Below are 7,989 nucleotides of genomic sequence, written 5' to 3'. Positions count from 1 at the left end.
AACCGAGAAACATAATAAACCTCAAATCGAGCGGTATCATAAAGTGCAAATTTCTACAACAATACGTACAGGTAATTTTAAGTTCTTGCTATGTAGGACACAGTATGTCCGTTAGAAACAACTTTCACATACTGTAGCTAGTTTGCAGAAGTTAATATTTAAAGGTGACTTGATGTTCTATGTCCCCTAGATGGGGCAGAGGGCGTCCACAACAGTCCTCCATCACGTTCGGTCTTGAGCTTAGCGTTTGATCTCGCTCCAAGTCTTGCCGATTTTCTTCGTCTCGTCAGCGACACCTTTATTTAAAGGTGTGTCGCTATTCGATACGTCATAATAAGGTTATCGTATTGCCTATGCTGGATCACACATTATAATTGAATTAAAAGCTGGGCCTTCTCTAACCACTTGTGCTATGTAAGCAGTAAACAAACTAGTTAATTGTCTACGCATAAACCGAATAGCTCGTAAACTGAAGCTGCAAGATGGAGAATACAGGTTTTATTATTTTATGAAGAGGCTACGTTATTTTATATTCAATAATTTAGAGGCACAGGTTTATAGCCAGAAGTTTATATGGCTAAGCAAATATAAGATTTAATTAATATTAAAGTTCGAATAAAGTAGCGAATGCCTTAAATATTGTCAAAACTCATGTAGGTACCCATTTAAACAAGGAGAAGTTCGAAAATGAAGTCTGAACTTTGTTATTTTAGTTATGGACATTTTAATTTGTGATAACAAGGAAAACTATTTTAAATGACACTCATTAGTAATCTTTGTTTTAACAACAGATACAATCCTTTTTCCGTACTTTGCTAAGAAACATCTAAACGAAGGAAAAGTTCTTATTAACATCTATATTATAAAAGAAAGTCGTGTTAGTTACTCCACTTATAACTCAAGAACGGCTGAACCGATTTAGCTGAAAATTGTCAGGGAGGTAGTTTAGGGCCAGGAGAAGGACATAGGATACTTTTTATCCCGTTATTTATTGCCATTAAGGCGGAACAAAGTTCGCCGGGTCAGCTAGTTGATTATAAAACTAACAGTATCACGTCCGTGCCCATGTGATTCGAATACCAATTTCTGTCTCTAATTAGGTAAGTTTGTGATCTCTTGTAGGAGTATAAATCCCGAATCACGTCAACTAATTCCTCTTAGCCGCATCGACTCTTGAAGAGTGTCTTAAGACATAAGTTCTTAAGAACTTTACTGATCTTCGTTAGGCATTAATGTGTCTCCGATGTAAGAAGATTTGCTAATGGACGGGAAGTCCGTGTAAATAAGTAAGTGAATTGAGAAACAGTAATTACTGAGTTTGATTTAATTTTTAAATACCTGGAACGCTTCGAACATGCGTGACGAATTTCTATCGCGCATAAAAATCATTTAGGATTTCTTAGGCAACAAACAGTTTCTTATACAAATATTACGAAAGTTACTAGAAATTCAGGCAAGTTAGTTTCGCGTTGTACGCAAGAATTATAATCGCGTTGTACGTAGTCCTGTGACGTCCGCCCTCAAGATAGACAGATGAAGTCATACTAAAAGTTGCAGGAAGGCGCTGGATGCAGGACTCTACCAACCGGCCAATCTGAAAATCATTGGAGGAGGCCTGTGTTCAGCTGTGGACGTCTTGTAGCTGAAATGATGATGATGATGATGATGTACTTTGCGTTATTATCAGTTATTATTGTCACTCGAATAAGGAAATTAAAAGGAAAGCAAAATATTCAACAAGGAAATATGTACATGTCGCAGACGGTCATGAGTACGGACACTAAAGTGAAACGCAAGTGCGCCACCTAGCGGCGAATCGGCGCAACACCGCTTTGGCGCGCTTCGACAGAGTCGTAACGGTCACGGCGGGACGGATCGAATTCACTTTCGCTCCGGACGCCGACAAGAGAAGACATCGTCACGGAACTGTCCCACGTTTCACCTAGTGCCTATTTTATCGCTCGACGAAGTCTAGATTGTAGTACTAAGAACTAAGTGCTGATTTAGAACNGAAATAACAATCAACATTTAATTGCCAGAAGAACCTAATACTGACAATTGATTTGGGAAACAATAATTAACTTTCCCACTTACATTATGGCTAATATAACAGCTAATTATACTTGCCTTTAATTACTTACCCTTAATAATAATTATCAATTATACGAAAGTATTCACTCGGGTAACTACGACAGTTATGTCACACTTAATAGTAATTATAAAACAAGCATTGTATTCTTACTAATGATTTATTATTTTTGCAAAGTAATAAACAGCTTTGTTTTTATTATCATTTCACATCAGTTCTCTCAAAATCTACATAGTTCTTATTTCTAATCTCGAGGACAAAGCACGAGCATAATTAATGATTAAACGAACTTAAAAAGTGAAGTTCTATCATAATTATGCGAGGGCTTTGTCCGAAGAGATTAGAAACCCTCCCACCCGTCTTTAACAATCATATATGTATATTATTAAAAACACAAACCCCCATATTAGTGAAATGATAAAAAATACAAATTACTACTCCAAACTAACTGACGACGGATACCAATGTCAAATAAGATGTAAAGTGAGATACCCACAAAAAAAAAATATCCTCAACTAACAGTGCGTAAACTGGCATCACCGTACGTGATACTACGTAAACTGGCATCACCGTACGTGATACTACATAGTTCTTATTTCTAATCTCTTCGGACAAAGCCCTCGCATAATTATGATAGAACTTCATTTTTTAAGTTCGTTTAATCATTAATTATAACAAGTATACGTACCCAGCCTTTTTTTTGGACGTCTCCTTCTTTGCAGCCTTGATCTTGCTCTGGCTGCTGGCCTTAGTTTTCTTGGAGGGACTGTAACAAATTTGATGATTATCAGTTAGACGAATATCATTCATTCATAACGAATCTTTCATACAAAGAAGGTAGGTAAGTCATAATACGAGTATGTACCTTAGATCTTCTTCTTCGTCCGAAGAGTACTCCGAGTCAGAACCCAGGTCAGCTGCAGCAGCGTTGCGTTTCTTACAGTCTGATTCAGCCCTGTAAAATATACATTTAGAAGTTAACACAGTAATAAGTGAAATAGTAAATTGTACGCTAACCTAACACATTTAATTAATTTAATATTTAAGCTACGAACCTTATCTTTTTTTTGGTCACCTTAGCCTTGCTGCTGCCGCTGCCTTTGGTCGTCTTCTTTGGAGGGCTATAGTAGGTAATTAGGTTTTAAAGCAAGTTTCATCGTATTTTTATCAATCATTATTTCAGTCTTTATAATTTAGTAATCAATATTTACCAAGTATTATCTTCTGACGAGTACTCAGACTCCAAGCAAGCTGCAGCAGCGCTACGATTCTTGTACTCGGATTCCGACCTGTAAGTAAATTATTTGAAAAATAACAAAGACTAGTGTATGTCTGAACGGACTGTGAAATAAACAATGATAGTACTGGGGATTGAGTATTTTACGGTCATTCTCCGGATCTGGATTCTTTTGTTGATTACCCCGACCTTTTTTATTTTTGAATTTAGAGTAAGTTTAGGTAACACATTTCAAAATAGACATTATTACGAGCATATTTTTTATATTGGCCCATCTGTAGCAAGCAGGAATAAAAAGTTATGCGACATCAAAATTTTCATGGTCGGGGTAATCAAAGTTGGGAGTCAGAGTAATCAAAAATAAAACAAAATATTTAATTTTCTATGGTTTTTTTTAAGTTATGGTAAAATAAATGTTATTATAACTAGCCATTTCTTATTTTGATGTATAAACGACAATATTGTAAAGTTTCAACAAACTCTATTTAGTAGTTGTTGCGTAAAAGAGTAAAAAACATTCACATACATTATATGTATAATATTAGTGACTCAATGTCCTAAATGTCTCCTATATGGGACAGAAGGCTTCCACAACAGTACTCCATCGCATTCGGTCTTGAGCTTCGAGTTTGATCTCGCTCCAAGTCTTAACAGTGCGCCGCTATGTTTTTTTGGCGCGACCACGTTTTTCTGTAATGGGAACTCGAGTTTGCTCTTGAGCCGTAAATCGTGGTGTGTAGTCGGTGAGTGATGCACACGGTGGCAGAGGACGTGGTCTTGGTAGACCGTAGTGTGTAGTCCGTGGGTGATGCATACAATGTTGTGATGGTACTTAATGGTACAGTCAGTAATGGTGATTACTGTGGCATATGGAGATACTCGAGTATCCTACGAATTTATTAGTGACTAAGATTATTGAAGTGTTGAAGTTAATGATCATGTTACATAGCCCTGGCTACTTCTATGTTATTAGAGTTGATAATGTATCAAGTGTCGATTTTAGAAAATAATTAGAATTGAGTTAGTTTACTTTCATGTTTTAATAGCAGTGATTATGGTAGCGATTGGTAGTGTAATTATGAACATTGGATTGCAATGAAATTAGAACGCCTGAGGTAGACGTGTCTAATGTAGTACAAAAATGCTAGATAAAGTATTTGGTAGATGAGCTTGCTTTTTCATGGATGATAATGAATCCCCTACATTCATATGGAGATGGACCTTAAACCAGTTGAAGGATTAGTCGATCAAAGCTCAATTATTTTAAAGTTCTTTTTCTCAGTATCGTAGTATGCAAGTCACTCGGATTGCTTGCATCTCCCGTGCATTCGTAGTCGTAAGCGTAAATCGGGCTTGATTTCCCGTAGCAGTGCGGCCATGACTGTGATTGGCATGCGTTTGGCGGGGAGGTGTAAACGATCGCTGTGTGTCCACCGGATTGTTTGTATTCGGGTACCGGAGAGTAACTAGTTGTAGAAAGAGTATCTAGTAGTACTGAAAGTTTAGTTTCCTCATTTCTGAAAGCACATAAGTTGCTTGAAATAGGATTGGCCGAGCGGATACTGTGCTGTTCTTTTGGTTTTTTTCAGATGATCACACGAGGACGTGTGACACGCAGGATGGCCGTGTCGCAGACGGTCATGAGTACGGACACTAAAGTGAAACGCAAGTGCGCCACCTAGCGGCGAATCGGCGCAACACCGCTTTGGCGCGCTTTGACAGAGTCGTAACGGTCACGGCGGGACGGATCGAACTCACTTTCGCTCCGGACGCCGACAAGAGAATACATCGTCACGGAACTGTCCCACGTTTCACCTAGTGCCTATTTTATCGCTCGACGAAGTCTAGATTGTAGTACTAAGAACTAAGTGCTGATGTTGAACTCTGTTTGACGATTATTAAAAGTGTTCGAACACAAGTCTCATTCTCATTGCACGATACCCTATTTCGCCCACAATATCTGAGGTTCGAATCCCTGACGAGCCGACATGTATATTCACAAATTACCAATTATCTTAATTAATACAATGAAGAGTAATAAAGAAACACAATTAATGAAATAATTAACGAATAAGGTGCTGAAATTCTCTTACCAATAGGTACGGGAATTTACATTCCTTAAATATTGAATAAGAATAAGAAATTTATTCATTATATTCATTACATTGAGCCTTATATTACTTGTTATAAAGTATTTTTTGTCAAATAATCAACATTCCTGTGTAGTTGACTGTACACAAAAAATACCAGAGTCCCAAAACGTCTCATTTCTCGCGCCTATGTTTATGTTCTGCCGTCAATAAAGATAATGCGCGGCTTATCAGCTGTCTCTATTGACCTTTTTGCGGCTTTAGCAAAAACCGGGAAAATTACACGGACACGGAATCCCGCTCTCGGAAACCGGGAATCCGGGCCGAATCCCAGGTGACGACGAAATGTTAAATAAATACTTATCATACACATTATTCCATTATGTGTTTGCGTAGTAGGTATTCAGAGTGGGTAAATAATTTAATTCGTTTAATTATTTAATGTGCTGCGATCTAAATTATTTTGGGGCGATGTTTCATGCTCCTTTTAAAAATGGGCGCCTTAAAAAATTACTTCTCTCTTTGTGGTAAAAGTAAAGTACACAATACTCCCTGGCAAAGGGGCAGTGCAGCGTTTTATACGGATTTATTGAAATGTCAAAACTTTTTAACAACTACTTTACTTTTTTATTAACAACTACTTTAGGGATCCATAAGAATTTAAAAATGAGATTAAAATGATTATTATCACGTCTACTGCTGAACATAGGGCTCCCCCAATAATTTCCAGATTGGCCGGTAGGCAGCGGCCGGCGTCCAGTGCCTTCCTGCTACCTTCATGTTATACGTCCATCTTAAAATGATTCCCCTAAAAAGTACTTACCAAGTTCTTCTTCCTGGTACACTGTAGGAGCTCTCCATAAAGACACTCGGCCTGCTGCAGCCCGACCTCGAAGGTCTTCTGGATGGTGCCGATCAGGTAGTCTCGCATCGACTCCAGGACCGTCTGCTCGCCGCTCTCTGACGCGTATCTGGGAAGGGATGGCTTGTTTAGAAGAGAAGAGAAGAGAAGAGAGAAGATTTTTATATGACAAGACAGAATATTTAAAGTAAGTACAGTACCTAAACAAATAGCATGAATACCTACAACAAGCTTCATCATAAAAGTTAGGTAAACTTAAAGGTAATTATAGACTAGAGTATTTGCATGTAATGTAACTTAACGTTCTTGCGAATGGTATAAATAGCACAAAGTGCAATCGGTGACTTGTTATTAGCAAAATGAGTTTTCCCCAAAAAAAAAAAAGTTAACTCAGCACATCATTAAAATAGCACTTAGCAACCTGTTGTGTTCGTAAAATTTATATTGTGTGGTAGAAACGAAACAAATCTACCATTATTTATCTCCATTCAGGTTTATTTTATTTGCCAGTCTACAATTTTGCTGGCCATTAGCAACCTCTTTTTTCTCATGTTAAAATCTCCATTCCCTTCAAAGTATGTTTTTCTGAAACATATTTTACCGAACATGGTTTTCCCTCAGCTCAATGTTTCTCGAAAATTATAATGAGTTATTGGATTTTCGCCGACGAAGGGAGTAGTTCAACTAATATTAGCGGTACTGGAAAACGCGATGTGTTTGCTAGGTACAGCCTCTAAACGAGCATTTAATATGGCAAGCTAATATGGCCTTTATCACGTTTATTTAAGAGTCCATAATCCCATTTCAGAGTGTTGAACGATCTCATTCTTCACAGTAGTTTACAGTATGGTATGGGTATGTAAAACTAGTTGAAGAACTAAGAAAACAACAGTTTCTCAATTGCTTTTAATTGAATTTTAAGTACGTCGTGATTTGTAAAGAAAAACCGAGAGTCAATGCAATTTCTAACATTCAAATGTAAAAAAGTTTAAAGTTAATGAAAGTGTAGTCACATTTTTATAAGGGTCTGGTCTGGTTACCCTTTAGGCCCTTGAACATGAACAGTGGTATATAATAATAATAATANAGTTATATATATAAATATTTATGCACGACAAGGCACGCACCCGGTGTTAAGTAAGATGCAGTCCAGGGTGGTATAATATGTTTTATTTATACTTATTAATTTATGTTTAAATATTTATCTGGCCTGTTACATAGGATTTTAGCTGTCGTTTGAAGCTGGCCATACATTCGGACGATTTAATATTATCTGGTAATTTATTGTATAATTGTACACCTTCATATTCGATATTCCTTTTGCCGTAATTTGTTTTGGGGTGCCTTGGAACTAAGTTATTTGCATTGCGTAGATGAATCCTTTGTACTGTGTTGTATTTTGTGAAGTTAATATTAGTATTTATATCATTTTTTAATATTTTATATATAAGTATGCATGTATTATAAACGTATGTTTGTCTTATATTCATTATGCCTGTTTCTTTATAGATTTTTTTGGTAGATGTGCGATAGGGATAGTTAAACAAAATTTTAATTACTTTATTTTGTGCCGTTTGTATTATTTTTAGATTATTATTAGATGCAGTGCCCCAGATCTCAATTAAATAGTCTAAATGTGGTTTGATTAACGAGTTGTAGATAAGATAACGTACTTTTTTTGGGAAACATCTAGTGATACCATGAAGTGATC

Source organism: Ostrinia furnacalis, unplaced genomic scaffold, assembly GCF_004193835.3.
Source record: "Ostrinia furnacalis isolate ACB-3 unplaced genomic scaffold, ASM419383v2 OfSCF0508, whole genome shotgun sequence".
Classification (NCBI taxonomy): domain Eukaryota; kingdom Metazoa; phylum Arthropoda; class Insecta; order Lepidoptera; family Crambidae; genus Ostrinia; species Ostrinia furnacalis.
Note: the sequence above shows the minus strand (reverse complement) of the source record.